A 22,057-nucleotide genomic window follows, 5' to 3' on the forward strand; every position below is an offset into this window, starting at 1 on the left:
AAGTCTGTCCGCTATTTATGCATGTATAACCGCACATTTCACAGTGATCGCTGCTGCGCGCGTGAATTCGAGAATGCACGACGCTATTTGCATCGCGCGTGCAATCTGATTAGGCAAGGCAAGCAATAGAGTTGGCGACAATACCCAGGACATTTCCGAAACAGTGTGCGTGTTCTACACGTAGCGATAACTGGGTGGCAGTAATAATCCGTCTGGCGAGCATCCGCCGGCAAAAAGAAAAACAAAGTACACTTGACCATCACGTGAGTGAATAGTCGCACATACAGGTCTGTATTTTGATAGGTTGGCTTGTGTATAGTATAGTTGTGTCGGCGATATCGACCGAGGCAGGCCTCGCGACTTGGCGTCCTTCGCGACACGACGCAGCAGCGTGGAAGGGAAGGATAGGGTGCCTCGGTTTGTTCCCAGCAGTCGCTCGTATAACTTCGGCCTGACGGCTGCCTCATGTCGACGGATGACAAGGTGGCTGTATAGATGACAGTATAGCCGTATAGCTTGGCTCAACATTTATACCGTGCACCAAAAAAGCGGCGCCATGTCGCATCGGGGGCTCGGCACAAAATTGCGTGCCACACGCTGCCGATACGGAGAAAAAAGAAAGAGGAAGCAGTTGTGGCTTCTTCTTCTTCTTCAACGTTCGCACGGTACGTGTCGATTATGTTGAGAAGGACTAAACATCAACATCGACAAATATGTACACTCACGGATCACTGCACTTAACTTACAGGCGATTCAAGCACGTCGACGTCAGGGGACCGACGCCCGTGCAGGGCACTTCGCGGGCATCCCGCCGAGACGCCCTGCGTCCCGTCCAAGTCGGCTTGGCCAAGCAGTGCCTGCGACATGTCTCCAGAGAACACGTGTTCGCGGCCAGCGCGGTAGGCGCCACCTACTCTCGGCAAGTGTCATCTCGGCTCGCCGATTCCCATGGAGGACCGGCCAAGCGCGACGAGGGCCGGTGCTTCGGCCAAGGGGACCCTGACCAGTGTTCGAGGCCGTCCAGCGAGGCGACGCTAGGAGTGGGACGTCACTGCGACGACGGGTCTGTCAAAGTGGCAACGCTCGCCACCGGTTCTCGACCCGTGTGTTTGTGTAGTTCTCCTCTGTGTGTGGTGACACGTGTTACGCTGTGAGACGCGTGTGGTGCTCGAGCAGACCGCGCCCAGACAGAAAACCATGGCCCCGCTGATTGGCCGAGTGCGCTAAGCATGGGACCCGTTCGAGCATGGTACGCCGACCAAGTCACCTAAGGTGAGTGACTGTGCCGGCTCTGTTGTGCCACTAGAGGTCAACTCTGCTAAACAAAATGGGCGCGCTGGTGACTACGTCAATGCAAGGGTACCGCTTGTCCGCTCTACTTAATTCTTTTCGACAGCACTCGTGTGCCTAATGAAGTGTACGTTCACTAGGATTTGACATGGGGCATAAACAAGCACAACAAACGTACCGCTTTATAGGCAGTACGACAGCTCTCCAAAAACAGGCATACGTGCAGGACAGGCAGTTAACCCCCCTAAAGGTGTTTCCAGCACTTCATTTTTTTCATAGATTGTATATGTCCGCGGTGAATAGTGATGTAATGCTTTCACGTTACTCGGGCAACGTCGCTAGCTGTGAAGCCAGGTGTTTGTACTCTGGAACCAATTGAGGCAAATTTTCCGAGTATTTCGTGCGCAGGAAAGCTCGCTTGCAAAAGTCAAGTAACACGAAGCGAATTACCACGCCGTAAAGTTTTCGAGGTGTCTTGACTCACTGTGTGCTACATTCTCTCTGCACTGTTTCTCGAAATCCTCTTAATCTTTTCGCCAACTTATCACGCAACGCTAGGAGGCACTCGTCAAATATCGTCTATTTCTAGCTTTGTTGTCGGTATTAGGTGTGCTAAAGGAAGCCGGATGCCTGCTGCTCTTCGTGGTCACAGTCGCACTACGCGGCGTCGTCAGGTGCACCTGGGGTGCTGCAAAACCCGAATCCCTGGGAGAGTGTACAGTGGTTCGGTTTGGTACAAGTAAAGAAAGAGAACCAGAGTTCACGAGCGCCCGCTTGGGAATCGCGGATCGTTTCTGGGGTGCTTCTAACGTGATATAAGGAGTGAAAAAAAAATGTGTATCCGTCTCGCACGTGCACCTGCAATCACGGCGTGCATCCGTTCCTGGCATTTTGCTCCGCGCGTCGCACGGGTGAGTGAATGTACCGGCCGATCTCCGCACTCGCTGGTGCACGGAAATCTGCGGATTGAAGCTGAAACTGTCAAAATTCTTTCAGTCTACGTGGTGGTGCCGAGCCTGTGCCATTTTTTTTCAAAGCGAAGCTTTCTTTACGTCTTCCTATAAATTTTCTACTGCTGCTGTTGCCTTGAACCCGTCGTGGGGGGTGATTGTTGGGAACTCACGGCAGGGGTGCGGGCAGGGTTATATGCAAGACAGGAGCGCGGCAGAGAGAGAAGGCGACGCGAAAAACTCCTTTGGACCTTTGTACAGCGTCGAATGTGCGCAGTGCCCTTTGGAGCTCCCTGGTCGTCGCCACGAAAAACTCGTTTGGACCTTTGCACAGCGTCGAATGTGCGCAATGACCTCTGGAGCTCCCTGGTCGTCGCCACATCAGCCTCTTGACAACTGTAACTATCCGTGAACCCACGCAAAAGCATTGCAGAAATTGCTGCGCTTACCTTTTTACTAACGTGCACGTTCAGAGTGAAGCTAGATATTGTTACGGGATGTTGCGAGTATGTTGCTGGCTGCTCCATGTTGCTGGTGGTCAGCCATCTTAGCTGTTCTGACACATCCTGTATATATATTGTAAATATAGTTTTTATATACTCGCAGCATCCCCGTAACAATATAATGGTAGAAAGGAGAGGTGAAAGGAGGCAGAGGAGGGATAGAACACATGCAGTTGCGAAACGAGTGAACAGCCTTGACACTCCGCGCTCGCAGTTCCTATTCAAAGGATTGGGGGGGGGGGGGGGGGGGGAGAGGTGAGGTGAGAAGACAAGCAAATGCTACTACTGTATAGTAGACACTGCAGCGGTTGCGGGCAAACGGCAAAAATGTAAGTTCAAGGTACGGTGCGATACGTATTTCTTTTCTACTTCTGAAAAATAAACACCGTACAAATTTGTCAAGTGGACAAACTATGCAGGGCGTGCAGATGCAAAGCTGCACAAAAGCACCGTAGAGTCTATAGGCGACACTACGGAAGCGGTCAGACGTCAAATAAACTTTACTGTGCCCGCCGCGATAGCTTTGCGGCTATGGCATAGCTCGAGGTCGCGGATTTGATCCCGACCGCGGCATTTCAACAGTGGCGTAGAAAAGGAAACGAAGACGCTCGTGCGCTTAGATTTAGAGACACGTTAAAGAACATCACGGTGTCAAAATTAATCCGGAGGCCGCCACTACGGCGTGCTTCATAATCCGATTGTGGTTCTGGCACGTCAATAATTCAATTAAAGTTTAATACTTCTGCCGCGATGCGCTGTGCCATGTGGATCAATGAATACGCTCAGCCCTATAATAGGTTGTGGAGTATGGCGCACAACAACGCCTCAAGCGAACACCTCTCCCAGTGTGTTCTCTTTACTATGCAGGCAAACAGCAGTAGTGTACGCAAGGTAACGTTTACCACTCTCGTGTTGGAATAAAGGCTCAAGAAATTAAACATTCGCCGTGAACATCACCGCTAATTATCGTCGATCAAAGCAAAGAGCACAGAAAGCTTAGCTTACGTCAATTCCCCCAGTGCGTGGGATCTGCGCGCGCAAGCACGCACGCACGCACGCACGCACGCACGCACGCACGCACGCACGCACGCACGCACGCACGCACGCACGCACGCACATTTGTTGCGTAAATTTAGTTCAGAGTCGAACATTCCGCTGCCGGCGTTTCCTTTTTTTTCCCATGTATGTCTCTGACATGCTCTCTCAGAGATTCCCAACAGGTTCCGGTCAGCGCTGTCGAATATCGGAACTGAATTGTTCAGGGTTGAATGTTTCAAAGCTGCACAACATGCTACGAGGGACGGCGTGCTGCCGCGTACGGGTGAGCTTGGAACGCCTGAAGTTCCTTGAAGTACGCGTTAATCTAAGTGCTCGAACTTCTTTTTTATTCCGCTGCTATGGGAATGCGGACGCCGCGACCGGGAATCGCACCCTCAGTCTCATACTCAGCAGCAGAATGCTGTTGACATCGAGCCACAGCTATAGGGGCATATCTGAACATTGCACCCGCGGTATCGTACTCGACGTCGGAACATAGAGGCACCTCTGCGGATACGCTAGCGTTTGAGAACATTGGAGGATTCTTACAGTGACACGTTTTGGAGCCAGTTTCTTTGAGATGTGAGGGGACGTTAAAACGAATCGCGCGTTGTCGTAACTAACGTAGACTTGCATAGTGGCGCCCTTCTCATTCTGGTTGCAGCTCCGGGACTTCAAATATAATCGAGACAGCGGCATGTTGCCCGTACGCATTCAGGAACGCCTTCGATTAAAGAGGCGTGGTGCGTAGCGTTTCAGCGAACGGTCGAGGGAAAAAAAATCGTAATCGCACGACCAGGCTATACCTAGGGCGCGGTGTGACCTTGAGAATCAAAACAATGGGATTACATCGCACATCACGGACCGCCCAGTTCCCCAGCTTGGTACGCTATTGCTGATTTGTTGTCGCTCGACTACCCTCGCCCGCGTCGGAGCTCGTCGGTTCACCGCCAGGCGGGCGCCCCTGCATGCGCGTCGTCGCCACCGCTGCGAGTCGTGCGCTGCACGCGATCCGCGCATGCGAGGTGAATCGATACAGCGTCCCCCCCCCCCCCCCCCCCATCCCGTACACACTGCAGCCGGGACGAGTAGGTCGCGGCGGTGGCGCTGGAATCGGCCGAGAAATAGCGGCAAGCACCCGCCGGCACACTCAACGGTGCAGTTGGTGAGGCGGCCGACCACTTACCGCATTAGGGCTAATTTAAGCACGCAATATGCACCGATCTGGCTGTAAGCAGACCGGGACGTACGGAAAGAACGACGCACTCTCTGTAGATTCTGTTAGAGGTACCAGGGGTGATAGGTGGCATTCGCGATTGACTTTGGTCTAGCAGATTAGGCCGTTAATGGACATTTCCGAGATCGCTGTAAGTTGGTCGCCTTATAAAATGACCCCTGGCTCTCGTCCTCCACAGGCTATGTTGCCGTTAAAGTCAAAAGCAAAATCTGAATGCGTTTTCCCCAAGGAGCTCTGAACCATCGCTGGCTACCTTGAATATCGTTTGCGCTCATTGCCGAGCGTGACTGCACCACATTTCCAGGAGGATAAAGAAATTGAGGAGCACCCTGTGAAGGCGGTTGAACAGCGTAACTGCTGTGGTAGTATAAATTATGTTGGTATAGAGTTTTTTTGGTACGTAACTATACATGCATATAATTATGTATATGTCATTTATGCGAAATACAAAGAAATATCAGGCGCGCACTACGTCACGCACTACGTAATACATACACAGAGCTACCGTCGAAGGACTTTTACGACGAAGCTCTAAAGACGCAGATGTCGACGCAGCTGCGATGGAGCGCCGTTTAGACGCAGGTGGCCGTTAAGCCAAGCCTCGACGCGAGCGACTATATGCGTTGACCGGGGTGCAGTCCAAAGGCGTACAGGAAACAAAGTGCGTTTGTTTGTCATTTGCGATTGAGCATATATACTTCCTAGTTAGTCAGCTGAATGAAACTTGGAAGGACTATAGACTTTTATTCTAGCGGACAAACATGGACTGTCCGCTTCCCTCCCGTAGAAGCCCACGTAATGACAGCAGACGGGAATTCCACAATATTGTCACGTGGAGTGACGTATGAAGAACACAGTAGCAATACTGTGAAAGACGAAGCTAACTTTTATTGGGCTAACCTGTGCCCACAAATAGAGGTTACACTTAAAGAACGGCGACAACGGCGAACACAGTCGGCGATCGTCAAAACCTGATCAGTGGATCAAGCGCGTCGGCTTTTATAGATCTGTCGTCGAATGTTCCAGAGTAACCGCTGGGACCCGCGTGCCTTCCACAAAGTTCTACACCATTCGCGTCGCGCATACATGCAATCAGATTACACAAGGTTCGGCGACAACAGACAGCGGATAGACGCATCGATAACATTCTAGAAACTTCCGATACATGTAGACGCGTCCTGCGCTAAGCGATAACATTTCTTAGACGTTAAAAGCGCCCACCCCTAAAAGGTAAACGAGTTCATGTGTCAATATTTACGACTTCACTGTGAACTACTTAATAATGAAAAGGAAATGAAACTTGGCGTAATGTTAGATTTGTCTGAGCGGCTAATTGTCATATAATTTTCTTCGGTATAATTTCGATAAAACAAGAGTCACAGAATTTTCTGTAACCATAGTCCCTCCGCTGATGCCCAATGTATTGACAGCAGGCAGGAATTCTGTAACGTTTACAACTTCACTGTGAATTAACTAATTATGAGAAGTAAATGAAGCGGCGTAATGCTAGAGTCGTCTTAGCGGCCAATTTCAGTGTGATTTCTTGCCAAGATACCTGCATTTGATTGAGAGCTACAGAGCATTCGCAAGAAAGTTGGCTTTGCCGCAAAGTGTTTTCTGTTCACCGCCATAGACAGCTTCGCTTTAAAAAATGAATTGTTACCTGAGGCTGCAGCAGTATTACACTGTCCGCACTGCGCTTCTCATGGGAATGTAGTCCGAGGACAGAAGTCCTGGGTGGCTGCTGAACTTTCCATAGCAGCCAACACAGAGGAATGTTGAAAAGGTCCATTGTTACGTCTGAACGTGTCACTGAGGTGCGTCACTAAAAGTATGACAAATCAGTTTCGCTTATAAAGCAAAGAGTTAACGTGACATTTCCACGCGAACTACGATTGACTCTCTCATATAGAGCCTATTACTTCGCGTTTGCCTTCCATCATGACAGCGTGGGCGCGACTAGAGAAAGGGCTCGACTTGTGCTACTTCGTTTCGTAGCGAACAAACCGAAGGAGGTCCTCCCCTTGGATAAATTGAACTGAATTGATCCCTACTTGCCGTAGGCAGTTCTGGTATGGCGGAACACAAAGCGATTGAAAGTGGCCGTGACTGGCCGCGTATCTATTGCGATCGCTCTTCTGATCTTAGTCTCTCGAGCGAATTTCATTAAACTTAGCCGGAAGCCTAGCGTTCGTGTCGTCACTCTCACCTGCGTCCTTGTAAACCTTTAGCGAGCGTCTGGTTGTTCCGCTGCTGCTGTCGTGTCTGCGTGCTGTTCGTCTCTCTCCCCTTCCGCCTGTTTGTCGTCAAGGTGCAGCACGTGTGCCCGTCGTTCTCCGCTTTCGTTTGTATTTAGCTATTTTAAGGGTCAGCGTGTGTAATTAAACTCATATATAAACCTAAGAATAGAAAACGCATTGCCCACGGCTTTCGTTCTCTGTAAGAGCGGGGGCACGTTATCGCTGTCACTTCATTATTCGAGTGAAAGGACGGCTTTTTCAAACAAACATTTAAGCTTGAAAGAAAGGAAAATCATTATAAGATCAAAACAGGACTACGAAAGTGTCTGGATTTGTTAATATTATTACAGCGTTTTTCTCGGAATGAAGTTAGGCGATACTTAGAGCCTAGCTGATGCGCATTCATTACAGAGGCACATAATATACGCATTGTGAGCGAAGTATCATCAGGAATCGCCCACGGCTTATCAAACTTGCCAAATTTGACCCTTTCATCTACCGCTGTTGACAACAGCCTGACATAGACTGACGTCGTTGTCGCCGCCGTAGTATTGTACATCTGGTGTTATAAAACTGCTAACTGAATGGGACAAAAGTACGGCGACCGTGGCGTCACGCTATCATTACGTATATGCGTATAAATCAGTGGTTCACGACGTCCTGAAACTTTCGAACACACCCTTGACTACGTTTTCATTACGCGAAGGTACGCGCAAATGCTGACTGAATACTGAGACTGAGTGACTGAGTATATGTTGACGCAATTTTGAGTGTTTTATTGTTTCTTTATATACACCCAACCCTTACGTAATACCCCCTCGTGGGGTTTTTTAAGTAAATATCTGAAATGAAATTAAATGAAAAGGTACGCGTCACTTGCGTTACACTTGCGGCTGCCAAGAATACGTTGTAGGAGCTTAATTTACCATTCTACTACCCAAGAGAAACGTGTTGTGGTATGTTAAACACCACTATTTGACGAAACATTGAAATAAGCTACAGTATCGGTCGCTGATGTTGTGCAACAAAAACTTTCTTTCTTTCCTTAGACTTCGTCGGAATCTAATAATACGGGGTAGCTTGATATTTGATCGCAATTGCCTCCGTTGGCAAACTTTTCACTCGGTCTTTCGATAGGCAATGCTTGTCAAAATGTGACTATGGCGCGTATTCGCGGACTACCTTGAATTTTTCTGAGAGTACGTAGGGAGCCACTGAGTATTGTTTGTGAAACACTGCACTATAGACGGTATTTTCTTTTTTCTGAATCGTGAACTCCTTAAGGAAGGCGACGACCGAATACGCTTCTCCAAATACGCTTCTCGTTATAAAGGCGTACAGTTCAGGTTACCCCCACCCCTTCCCCTCGCCTGATGCGCGGGGAGCTTTCACGACTGCAATGTAAAGCAACCCGGGGCGGTTTCGCAAAGCCCGAGGGGAAGACTCGTCGTTTGTGTCGTTGCTTTTGCGCGCTGCAAGGCGAAACCGAAACTGGTCCGCTGCCGACAGTGCCGTGTGCGCGCGCGCGCGGAGAACCACCGCCCGTCTCCCTGCACGCACGCAGCCGCGGGCCAAGGACGAGGAAGGGCGGGGGTGAGTGCGCTGTGATGGGGGGCGCGTGCGTGCACGCGCGAGGTTCAGTGTGTGCTTCGCCGGCTTACCTCGGGGTCGTGCGGAAAAGCGTACGGAGGGACGGAAGGGTGGTGACGATGTTCACTCGTTGGGCCTTGACACTTGGTTGCACCCGCTCCCGTGATTGCCTTCGTGCACCTTTCGCTCGCCGCACACGTGACGGCCCGCCGTAAGGATTCCCTTAGCTTGTGTCGTTACTTTTCTCGTAGGCGGATTGGATTCGCGTAATTGTCTGCGCGCGCCAGAAGTCGGATACACCTTCGTGGAGAATTGGGGAAATGGGGACGCGCAGGAAAGAAAGGAAAGGCGGTATGGAGGTGCTTGTTAATCGAAATAACAGCAAGCACGGCAGCAGAAACGTGAGTTAATCATATTGCGAGCCAAAGTGAAAAGGACGAAGTTTTCCTAGAGAACATTGTGATGTGAACAAGAGGCACCGCGGTATACTGAAGTAACAGAAAGTATTCCAGTGGAAAGAGATGCTGTCACGATTTACCCTGAGTGTGTAGCAAGTATGTGACGCCCCCCTGAGTGTGTAGCAGGTATGTGACGCCCCCTCGGGGGCGTCACATACTTGCTACAGATGCGTCCTCTGGGTCGACACCGCATCTGGTGGAGGAGTGAAATTAGAACATTCACTCTCAAAGCTGAGGCCGTGCATAACACAGTACATGTCTAATCGGAGAGCACAGAAACGTGTTTGTCCGGCAGTTGGTTGAATTGGGCTTGCGTTGAGAAACGAGTTCCCCTACCAGCGAAGCCAACGTACATCGACGCCAAGGCAAGCGTGTATGTGAACTTAGTTTCGTCAGAAGAATGCATTATCGCAGGCCAGTGAATCTAGGTCCGCCCAAGTCTTTCACGTCCTATATCTCATCCGCACTGCCTCTTGGCGCCATTCGTGCCGTTTTCCGCTCGTCTTATTTTGTCTACAGTCCTCCTGAAATAAACAGCATTTAAACCAATCAGACTATGCCTCTACTAACAGCGCACAGTTGGCGAGATTCGCGTAAGGCCCCCGTGGTTACATCTTAGAATATTGCCCCCGTTTTAGCTGGGAAGACCTACTTGTATCGCAGCTTCCCGTTCACCCCCCAGCCGGAACAAAACAGGCATATAATATGAGCCGATGACGAACAAGCAGCGGCGAAGGTTTATTTTAAGACGTTCGTCGTCTTGAATCTATGTTGTAACAGCAAACACGGTGTAAAAAGCGCCTTCACCGCGAATGCCGTGCGGCAAAATAAACCGAGCAACGGTAGCACGCGAAGCTCGCGAACGCTATCCGCGATGAAGCAGGCGGAACTGCCAAGCGCGAGGTCGCAGCGGCCACTCTCCGGTGGGAGAGGAATGTGATTAACTGCGCATGATTTTGGTTTACCGTCCAAAAGCAGAACGGGGCCCATGAGAGAGAGGCCGTGTCTGAGGTCTGCGGATTGATTTTTTACCACCGGAAAATGGCCGCCGCTGCAGTTTGGAATCGAACCTGCGACCTCGTGCTCAGTATGAGAATGCAGCATCCACTGAGCTGTGGCCCAAGATGCAAGAATAATGCAGGTACGCCTGTACACTAAGATATTTAGGCACGTCAAGGGACGCTTGGTGCTCGAAACGATGAGAAGGCCGTTTACACAGCGTTCTTCATAGTCCGAATGCGGCCTCGAGGTATTGGGGGCGAAGACTTGCGGAGTCGCCATCTGTCGGAAGCGCCTCCCTTGCGTAGTATGAGGGATCACGCGGCGCGCTCCTCATATGTTTGGCTGTCGGCGCTCAATAAAAACACCACGCGGGAGCCCTCCTGAACATTTCTGTAAGTTCTCTCGAAACGATGGAAGTTTTCTACTGTCAAAATAATAATCTTGGGCAAACACAAAGCACAGAATAGTTTATAAAGGCTAACTTTTTACTGAATACGTACAGTGAACGCCACTGCGCGCGGTCACCGCGATGGAGTCTCCCGAACCGGCTTCTTGCGTGAAAGGTAGGCAGACGCTGTGAGCAAACTGTGTTAAATGTGTTCTTCTAGCGGGCTGTCTGCATAACCAAATGGTGCATAACAGAAGGACGCCTCAATGCAGCTATCGCACGGGTTCGCAACGAGCGACTACGCGTATGCATGTGTGTCCGCGCACAATGTTTTGTTTTCGCTGCGAGCGCATTTGCGCACCGTGTCGTGAGCTTTAGGCCGCAGAATATGAACATTTGACATCACAGAAACAACCATTGTTGCGTGGACACTATCAGAATTGTTCAAAAATAGGGCGATATAACGTAAAACTATTCCAAGCTTTTCTATTCCAATTCTGCAGTCAGCCCACCGCGATTGGTCAAAAGCTTTTTTGGACCACCCCCACTTCACCTGTCTGTCACGCGGCGTCACGAAAAGCGCGATAGCTCCCCATCTGATATGACGTGTACACACTGATTATGCATAATTTGACCGAACAAAACAAAAATAGTTATTTCAGATTCGACGCGTTCTTGTCATTAACCCTCGGCTATTGGTCAAAAGTTTTCGGGCTGCACCGACAACACCTGCCTCTCAGGCGACGTCACAAAACCGCAAAGACTTACCGCGTCAAAGTGACGTGTACGCATTAAAGATGCATTGATATGCCGAAAAAAAAAGAAAGCTTGAAGGTGGAACTTCAAGCTTTCGTTTTCAGCTCGCTTCGGCGCCTCCGAAGCAGCCGACGCGGCCGCTGTGTCCACGTGATCCCTCATGCCACGTCACGCCGACAGTGGCGCCAGCTTTTCCAGTGGTGGAGCTCGCCCCTAATATAAATTAACATAAGTAAAGTAAGTAAGTAAGTAAGTAAGTAAGTAAGTAAGTAAGTAAGTAAGTAAGTAAGTAAGTAAGTAAGTAAGTAAGTAAGTAAGTAAGTAAGTAAGTAAGTAAGTAAGTAAGTAAGTAAGCAAGTAAGTAAGTAAGTATATAAATAAAAATCACCGCCCAAGCACTCCGTACAGATGATTAACCAGCGAAGCTGAAACGTGCGGCCGCGGTGTTTATCACTTGGTTAATTCCGACAGTTCATTAAACGACGGCTTGGGAGGCTGTCGGATCTTCGGTACGCAGTTGCTGCTTGCGCTCGGCTGCACGAGCCTGTTCTTGTGCCCGGGCTGCAGCATCCGCACGGCGTAGACTACCTCGTTCCCGGTTCCACTCCAGCATTGCTAATAGAAAGCTGCCTGCTCCTCAGGAGTACGTATGACGCGTGGCCTACCCATGACACGTGGCCTACCTCTGGCAAACCAGAGAAACTGCTGCGCGCGCGCTCGGCTGCGACGGAGAACAATGACGTCAATCGTGGCGCAGCTAATCCAACATTACTTAGAAAGCGCAAGGCATTTTCACTCCGATCCATGACGTAATGTTATCTGGCCTGACTGCCATAGAATCTAATTGGGATTCTCCCGAGTAGGCAGCAGTGATTTTGACGTCACCGCTTTCATCACACCAGCCTTGTCAATGGAAATTTTGGGCCAAGTTGCGTGACGTCATGGATCGGAGTAAGCAGGCGTTGTGCTATCTAAATGGTGTTGGCTAATCGTGCGCCTCTCTTTCTCTTTTTTTTGCACATGCGCATGGGGCTGTGTCGAAGGAGTTTTCGACGTACAGGTGACCGACCGATGGATGGACGTATGAACCGGCTAGCCATATATACAGCTTCGCTGTAATAGGTGAATGAATGAATGAATGAATGAATGAATGAATGAATGAATGAATGAATGAATGAATGAATGAATGAATGAATGAATGAATGAATGAATGAGATGCACATGAAGCTGCTAAGCATCACTTCGGCCGGTTGGTACATGCTGAAGCTGAATAGAGTGACATCGCATGAACAAGGCGACATAGGAGAGGGACAAACATTCGTTCATCTTATCTTTCGTCCTCTCCCGTGCGCTGTTACTTTGTTTAGCTTCAACGTACTTTGACTACTGCTGATCAAGAAGATGTACATTATACGGTGAAGAATGTACCATACGATGTGCATCTTATTCATCAGAAGTAGTCAAACAATTTGTGCGCGCGCGTTTTTATTACTTTTTTCTTATTGTCATTCTGGCATAATGATACGCTACGGAGAAAGTTGACTGAGTGGATTCTGGTCAACAAGCGCGCAGGCAGAACAAAAATAGTTCAAGTAAAACAGCGCGACTGCTCAAACATAGCCCGAAACAAGCGGCGTATTACCCAAAAAGACGGTTTTGGAAAATCCGCTCTTTTTTTGTAATTCGACCGTACACGGGCGCGTGCTCACCAGTGCAATGTGTTGAATCAATTCCAAGTTGCGGAGCTGCGCTAGAGGAAAATGAATAAGTTAGAATAAGCTAGAAGAAATTAGGACTAGCTCACGGTGGTTGTGTAACCTGTTTTAATAGGACTGTCCTGTTCAAATCCGGTCTACTCGAGAACCCCAGTAGCTTCACTGATACCGCCAAAAGAAGCTTTGTACAGCGCTGACAGCGCGACACCGCGCATTACTTTGATGGACAGCGTACATTATTCGGCAGATCAGTCGACCGTTAGCGCGCGCGCTACCGGCGTTGTTCGGAGGGCACGTGTCTTCTCCAGTACGCTCGTGCGTCGTAAACAACTGGATGATCAAGTGCTCCGGAAGCGGCAGTTGTTTACCACTTGCTGCGTGGTGCCCCACTCGTCTGCTTACCCTCGAACACGCACGAGCATCGAGTGGGGTGCGTGCGTGCGACGATATACGCTGTCGTGCATGCTTGTATGTCGCGAAAAGTTAAACGGGGCGAGCGGCGCGCCAACCTACGCTAAAGCGCCTGCTACGGCTTCTGCTTAGCATCGCACACTGGCTCGCTCTTTCAGCGCACTTTCTGACTGGGGTACGCAGAAAGGCACACGGGCCACCACAGCAGCACGCCTGCGTGCTTCCTGCTTTATCGTTCCGTTTGTTATTCTTTATTTGATATTTGGCTTCTCCGTTGGCTTTTGTGCACTGCAGGCAAAGCACGCTTTACAGGGGAAAGGGAAAGGTCGGTCACGGGACGGAAGGGATTGATCGGCCGTGCTGCGACGGCGGGCCGGTGTGTGTGGCCGACGACAGTAGTCATGGAAACCTGTTGTGTCGCCGAAACCGGTGTGGTCGTTCGCCGCCGACGCCGAGCGCTGGCGTCGGCGCACCCTTGCCTCCGGGGCTATTTTTACGGCGTCCTCTGGCGTCGTCGACGGCGGCATGGCGGCGCGCCCATCGATCCCCTGGGCGAGCCCCGGGCCGCCCTCAGGTGAGCGGCGCGCACGTTACGACGGAGGGAGGGCGCGCGCGCCTTCTCCACTTGCGTGCAATCGTTGTCGGCGACATTTCTGGCCGCTTCCACCGCTAAGACGAATGCTTTTGTCGTCCGTATGACATGGTCCAGCGACCGCGGACACAAACAGATGATCGGAGGAGTTGGACGCTGTAGCGGCGCGCGGCGGCGTCTCGGCGCCGTTGCTCGCCGGGATGGGAGAGAAGGAAATAAAGGAGAGGAGCAGTGTGTGCGAATGCCGGTTGTTCCGGGGGCGGCGGCGCTGTGTGCCCCCTCGGTTCTTCTAATGGTCTCCACGTGACCAGCGCTGTCTTGCTTCGAACCCCTTTCCCTCCTCTTTGTCGTCGACCCCCTCGCTTTCCCTCAGCCTTCCTCTGACTCCGCGCCGGGGCCGCCCGTACGAGAGCGCCCTGCCAAGTCGACGCGCCCGTTCGCCCGCCCCCGTAGCATGGACCGAGGGCTCTACGCGGGGCCGTCCGCTGCACCGCCGCAACCGCCGTCACTCGTGGCCTGTGTCTCTGTCGACGGCTGCCGTCGCACGAGGTCCATGTTGCTCCTATTCTAGGGAAGAGAGAGACCTTCGAGAGGCCGTCGTGTTCGCGTGGTTCTCTTCGCGCCCATGAACCCGCGGCGGCGCCCGCACCGGCGGCGCCCCATCGCCCATGGAGCGGTGCTGCTTCTGCGGCGAGCGGCGGCCCGCTAGCCAACACGAGCCTCTCCTGACGGTACCCGTGCGCCGGTGCCGTGCCGGACTGGACTGGCGGCGCTCGGTGAATCCCACTAGCGCGTCCGTTTGCGGTTGTGGCGTTGCGAAGCCGTTTGGCTCGCTCGACCTTGCCACAGTCTTCGTTGTCGTAGGGCGGCTGGGACGCGCCCAAGGCCGGAGGAGGCCCGCCGCCATGCGGGGCCCTTGCGCCACCGGCAGCGAGTCGGCCCTAGACCGAGCGGCGGCCCTAGTGGCACGGCGTTGCTGCGGGCCGCTGCCTCCCGTCAACGTAGTCGTCGGTCGCCACCGACTCTGAGGAGTGGAGCTGCGCGCGCCACCGCTCAACTCTTTTCTGGGTGAGTAGTTCCCCGACAGTGCGTCCGACTTCGCTCCCGACAGTTGCGCGAAAGGGAAACCGCTCTCGGTGTTGCGTCTCGTTGGGCTAGCGCTTCTTGTCGACGCCCTGTTGCCCCGCGAAAGGGGACGCGCCCGATGCTGATTTACGGTCGAGACCTAGGCTCGCGCGCACGCTTGCCCCAGACAGCTAAGTCTAGGAAGCGTGCGTGAATTGACGTTGGAAAGCCGAGTGGCGGGTCTCGTAATTTTTCTGGCTTTTCCTGCTGCTTGCTCGCTCTGCCTTTTAACTCTTGTCATGCCTTGCTCGCTGTATCTACACGATGCCGAAATCTACACGACGTCGACAGGTCGATGTGCTCCGCACTTGAAACCTTTGAGCACATTTTCGCCTATCTCGTGCTTTCCTTACTATGTGATATGTTAGTTCGTGCCCGGCACGCGCTTCCCAGTGCATCAGCTGCCTAGTATTTCTCGGTATCGTGGCAGGCCCTGTTTGGTGCACTGGTCTGCAGGTCCTCTCGCCTGGACGGCAGGTTCGGCGTCGGGCATTGTTCACTGTGTCGCTGGCGGCGCCGTGTTGATAGATTACTTCGCGTACGGTACTGAACAAACTTTTTCCATGCGCGTTGCAGCCGTTCGGGTCTCAAGTTTGGCTTCAAGTTGGTCTGAATTTGTTGCTTGCTGACCTCACAAACTGCTAGCGTTTCCGAGTCAATGTTATCCCCGAGTGCTCCTCTACAGTGTGTCCTCATTGTTCATGCATTAGTAAGGGGCGTGCGTTCTCGGCTGCTCACAGCCGAGGGCTCCGAAATAATGTCGACCACTTCACATTCGAGCTGATGCCTTCCACGAGAACGCGGCTGCTGAAAGACCTCAGCAGCGGAACGCCACTCAACCACCACGGCAGTTTACAGCCTACGGGAGCGTTTTGTTAAGTATATCTCTTGCTACACGGTACCCTTTCCTCTTGCTCATAAATCGTCCATCGAGTCTTTTCCTCGCGATACAGTACGTGTTGCTCTTGCGGAAACGCTAGACTTCCACGCGTTCCCTGATATGGTTTCCCCTGTATCGCTGGCATCTCCTGTAAGCCGGCTTCGTCGCGTGGTTTTGATCCCGCGGTGGTCGATGTGGTTGCAGATTAGTACACGAGATGGCGCGAGTGTTGCGCTGCTAACGCCACTTAACGGCTGGGTTACTCGGGCACAAAAGGGAGTAGCCTGTTTCTCTTTGGCTTGGGGTCGGCGAGCTGCGCGAACGCTCCGCGCGTGCGCCGATACGCATCGTGGGACCGTCCCCAGAAAGGTTTAGGAGCGCGGCACTGGAATGGACGAACACGATCGTTCGAACGCGAAACCGTTCGCCTCACTGTACATGCGAACGATTAGGCGTTGATGTCCAGCATGGGAGCGAACATATTCGCTCGCTATCCGGTCGCGGTGACTCGGACTTCCTGGATTTGTCGCGCACCCATCGGCATGTTCTATGGGTAGTAATTCGGCTAGCAGGAATTAGTGTATGAAAGGTGCAATGAATGCCCTTTTGATTGTTAGCACAACTGTGTTGTCATTCCTTTGTCCCGAGAGCACGTTTGAGACCTGCTACTCTGAACCCTCGTTAGAAGATCGCGCTCACCGCCAACTGCCATATATGATCACACCAGGCTTATTGTGCCTTATTCTGGCTCTTAACGTGAGCTCGTCTTTGAAGAAAACCGGGTCTCGTCTACAATAGTTCACACGTCAAAGTTGCATCGTTCAGCTCGGTATTCTGATCAAAACACGAAAAGAAAAAAAAAAGCAACAGGTACTTGTCCTGTTTTCCTTCGAGTTTTGTTCGTGTCCCGTAGTGATCACGCAGCCGTCTGTGAAGAGTTCGCTTCTTGTGAGGCTCATTCGATTCGTACGTGCTTCGTTCGAGGCGTGCTTCTTGGCTGAGCCGATTGCGCAGTTGCCGCGGCGGTGCTCTTGGCAGGGCAGACCACCCATTCTTAATGCGTTGTTTCCGCCTTGCGTCAGCGATTTGGCATTCCTTCAAGGAAGGCGGTGTCGCGGACTCGCCGGCTTGCCAGCTGGTGACTCGGTGTCCACCTGGGAGAGTTCATTCTAAAAAATTTCCAGCTCGCGGCCGGTGAGACGGTGTCCTCCCACTCACTGGTCATCTAAGTGCCTTTTTTTTAACCTGAGCGTAAAAAAAATACAGAAGAAGAAAGAAACTTGCAGCTCATGTGAAACGTACTTGAATCCTGCGCTGTACTGTCATGAGAGTGCTAGGCAGACTGCATAAATTGTAATAAGGGGTCTACTGCGCTGTGAACACGCGCGGACAACAGAAGTGGACAGGACATGTGCTTTCCACCCTTCGCAAGATGAAGTTCCACCAACAAGCCCAAGTAATCTCCACAAGACTGCACAAAAGCGTCTTGCAGATTGGGCCAGTTTTTCTAGCTTTTGCGAAGTGCCTTGATATTTCTTAGTAAAGTCCTGTATTTAAAGACACTATTTAATCAAAATTCTCGAAGGCTCTTTCAGATTTCTTTAGAAGAGACATCAGCAGCAGCGAATCCTTATGTTATGCGAAACACATTTAATTTGTACTTTGTTTCCTCCTGATGACGTCGGTATCAAGCCTCAAAGCGGCACTGATGATGTACCCTATGCAGTTTACTGAACTTGTTTGTATTAGCATGCTTCAGCACCGAACAAAGAAAAAGTGGACTCAGTATTATTTTCATAATGAGAGCGCGCGCGTGTGTGAAAAGCGTACTGATTTCAAACGCATTTTTCGAGAAATTTCACTGAATCGAATCGACAAGAGACAGCAAGGAGGAATTAGACTTCTCCGCATTGACGCCTTTGCTGTCGTCGTGCAGCTTTTACGGAAACCGCAGCCGAATTCGAACAATAAACGATAGTCTACTCCCGAAAGCATGAGAGTGAGTGGTTCGATTTGTGGTTGCTGGAGTGGCACAATTAAAGGCGCTAGAAAAAAAAACAATAATTCTCGATCGAAGGAACCTCCAGCGTGCTGCTGCTACCAAGAACATTTGCAAAAGAAGGCGCCATATGTTGGCTCAACGCCTTCCGCAGCCCTGAGCGAAAAAGATTTTTCTTTCTTTTTTCCCCGAAAAAAAAAAATTGGAAGCACTGCGTCTTGGTATATTGTTTCGTCTCATCACCGTTTTTGTCCCCCGCCCCCTTTTTTTTTCTTTACTTCTATTTACAGCAAGAAGCAAATGCGCTTTTTAGCGGAGTACACCAGCGTGCGTAAAATACGTCGTAACTTCAAACGAAATTTCTTTTTCTAAGAGAAAGTTCTCAGAATAGGAACGCTCTCGCATGCCGTGCCCGGCGCATGCTTGCTCACCGTCGCCCGAGGCTCGGTGAGTCACTTCGCCGTCACACTGACAAACACAGCGGCGACGGGAAAGGCTAGTCTTAGCGCGAGTGTCTTGACGACTTTTTGAGCTTCTTTCTTTTCCCCGACCGCACTGCAGGAAAAGCAGGCTGTTGGGCATGCAATGACCGCGCGTCTCTTCCGCCTATCGTCAGCGTTCGTGCTTGAGTTGGCAGTGGGCCGGTGAAACTTGCCGCTCGGAGAAATTTGCCGCTCGGAGACTCGGAGAAATTTGGCCCCCGCCCCCCCTTCTTCTCGTGGGTGCGCCAATTTATAGTTTTGACGGTTCCGCTGAAGTGGACGTCTCACCGGAGAGCCGCGCGTCACCTTGCTGGCTAATGCATGCCGGGGAGCCAGCTAGTTTTGCGTTGCTTACTGCTCAGAAACGTTCTAAAAATCTCATTTTTTTTACTTGCGTAAAAAAATAACGCGGCTCGTGAATTTAAATAGCCTTGTTGATGTAGTTGCTGTTTCGCTTGATAATTATTCTGCCACATTTTGGATAATGTCTCTATAGGACGGACATTGCGGGGCTCTCAACGGCTGTTTTCACCTAGCGCATATTTTTCTCTCGTCCAACGTTTCGCTTTTGAACAATAATCGCCGAGACGACGATAATCGGCTTTTTGGACACCCTGTTGGCACGTGCAAAACGCGTCTAAAAAAAGTTTGAAAGTTTGAAGTCTGGAAAATGAATGACTTCTCAATAAGAGGCCGTTCAAGGATGCACCGGGAAGCACGGGAGCTCGATGGAACTTGCATAATTATCAAAACGCGAAATACGGAGACGAAAATACACAAATAAACAGGATTGCACTCGTGTTGTTTATTTGTGTCTCTTCTCCGTTCTTTTCGGCTAGCTCAAACAAAAGCTATATGCTACGTCGCTTTATCGTGGGTACTTGCTCTCAACGTAAAGTTCGCTTTGCCAGTGACCCTCCTCCGCCCTTTCCATTTCTCCTTGTTGACCACAATCATTACCGTCAGCCTGTTTAGGTTTACTGAAGGATGAAGGCCTCTCACAGATATTTCCATTTGCCCTTCTCGTGACTCCATCTAAACCTCTACCTGCCCTGACAGCGTTTTCTTCTTCTGGCACCAATTGTCTTTCTTTGATAGTCTAACGGTAACCTTACCTACGGGTTTCACTCAACTTCTTGCTCCTAATATCAAGTGGAATATTATCTACTCACGTTTGTTCACTAGTGAGCACTGCCGTTCTGCCGTCTCCACACGTTGCGCCTGTCACTTTGCTTTGCACTTCTTGCTGCAAGGTCCACAGTTTCCTTTCAAACACGTTTCGTTGTTCCTCGGCACTTGGGCCCTGCGGGTGAAGCAACACGGGGCCAACGGAGAAACGCAACAGGATCTCGGTCGATTCGTCCTCGACTTCGTCGACGGCTCGACTCCTGGCTTTGTGCACGCGCAGCCTTGCGCGCTCTTTCATCCCGCTGCAAGTACGATAGCCGTTTCCAGGGCTTCCGGCGGTCCAGCCGCGGTGTCGCTTCACTGTAATGACGGATGGGTGTGGCGCCGACATTGCACGTCGTCGTGTGCCTATACGTCACGCTTGGTATTCCGTGCACCCGCCGCGTGTGCACTGGTGCTCCAGCTCGATACAACGCGTGTGTCGTGTCCCATGCCCCGCGTCCATTAACAAGCTTCAAGGTAACGTCGCGCTTCCTTGTTTTTTTTTATTATTATTATTTTGGCAGCCCGTTATAAAGCGATTTGGGAGGTTCTATCCTCACGAAAAAGCGCGGTCGTGCATATGTTACCAAGTTGACAGGTTTCACACATGTATGCGAGAGAGAAAAAAAAAAGAAGAAAATGCTCCCAACGAAAGATAGCCGGGAGTTGCACTCGCTGGAAGAAATTAGGCTAATCGCGTTGAGTGAAAGGCGCACGAGATTTCTCTTTTGTTCCTTCTTTCAAAGCACGCAAAACTCAGCTCGTAAAGTCTAAGTTTCCATGAGCGTACAGGAAAGTGACAGTCTTTAACTTGGATCGCAAATGAAAACCAAGAAAATTATGAAAATTTCTCTAATGTGTCGTTTATACATATAAAAAAAGGCGAGTCAGCAGCGGTTGACATCGAAGAAAGACAGGTTTTCTTGAGCGCATTAGTGTACCACGTCGTTTGTTTGTTGTTTAGATTCTCTACCTTCGGGATCGGCCCACATGTTTATACTTGCCTGTCTCCAGGATCGGCGCATATTTTTCACCGAGTAAACCACACTTCCTGTTCCGGTTTTATGCGCGCAGTTTGAACGAGCGCATGTGGGTTCAATTTTTCCTTCTTTGCGCTAATTACGCATTATTACTGCTCCGCACGTGCCTGTACGCTAATTTGTGCACTTTTTCGTTCCAAGCTTGTATTTGACGCCTTATGTCCTGCGTGCACTAGAAGGCCTGAAATCGCCTTATCTTTCTGAGAGTAGTCAGAAAGTGGCAGACACATATCCAGACCCAACGAAGCCCAAAGCGATCTGAAGTTGCCAAATAAGTACTTGTCTTGAAAAACGTTGCACGCAGTGCGGGCTACATCACCAGTGCAAGTAACGTGGCCTCAACTTACAACGTTCTCCTCTGTTCTTCGTTGCATCGTACGTAATTCTGGTGTCTTACGGGACAGTCCTTGAAAAGCCGTCCCTTTTTTGTAGTTATCCAAAACGTGCGCCAGCTAAAGACAATTAGGTGTTGTGAACGAACGGCTTGAGAACTATACTCCGATTTTACAACGAATAACTCCATGTGAGTCATTATGCACATGTCGGGGTCGGCAGAGCCTCACATCGCCGTCTTCTGGGTCGGCCTATTGCACTGCCTGCGGAGGCTGCCTGACAAGAAAAGCTTTATACGTCATTGAATAATCGCACTGGAGCCGACTGTTTGTGACTAGTGTACATTTACCTATATATGCCTTTCGCGTCGGTTAACTTTTTATCCGCCCCGAGTCATTAATGTGCATCGTTAAGATATTATGACACGCATGTCCTTTACTCATGGCTCGCGATTTACAACGCATGTGCTGCGTAATCAATGAGCACCGATAAGGACAGGAAGCCCGCCTGCCCGCGTGAATTATACATCAGCTGGCAGCACAGCCTGCTCATTTATTTACCCGGGACTCATGTTTCAAGGTCACCTTGACGTAGCTTCTTGGCGAGCTATTCGTTGTGTATGATTCTGTAAGCAGAAACGGATGCGCGGATATTATATCTGTGCACGTGGTACAATTTCACGCTGCATCTTGTTGGACTAAAAACGTGGAACTCTTTGGGAATTCACGCGAGCTTTCGAACGGTGGGAGCATAAACACATTAGACTGCTACTTCGTACTCTGGCACGAATACAACGTACTCTCGTGACGCAAAAAAACACACACAAAAAAGCGATAACGGTAATCCAAAAGAGAAGTC

The 22,057-nt window shown here is 50.7% G+C and overlaps 1 protein-coding gene across 3 annotated transcripts in view; it reads left to right on the top strand.

The window, feature by feature from the left end:
• Positions 1-609: 609 nt before the first annotated feature.
• LOC135896424 (potassium voltage-gated channel protein Shab-like) overlaps positions 610-22,057 on the top strand; it is a 48,261-nt gene continuing 26,813 nt past the window's right edge. Inside the window, exons 1-2 of one of the 3 annotated variants that reach the window (XM_065424797.1) lie at positions 610-665; positions 749-1,272. The gene's annotated coding sequence lies outside the window, so the exon portion shown is untranslated. Of the gene's footprint in view, positions 666-748; positions 1,273-14,541; positions 15,239-22,057 lie in introns of those variants that run through there. The other 2 variants (XM_065424796.1, XM_065424798.2) reach the window with 2 other exon arrangements.

The sequence above is a fragment of the Dermacentor albipictus genome, chromosome 6 (assembly GCF_038994185.2).
Source record: "Dermacentor albipictus isolate Rhodes 1998 colony chromosome 6, USDA_Dalb.pri_finalv2, whole genome shotgun sequence".
NCBI lineage: Eukaryota > Metazoa > Arthropoda > Arachnida > Ixodida > Ixodidae > Dermacentor > Dermacentor albipictus.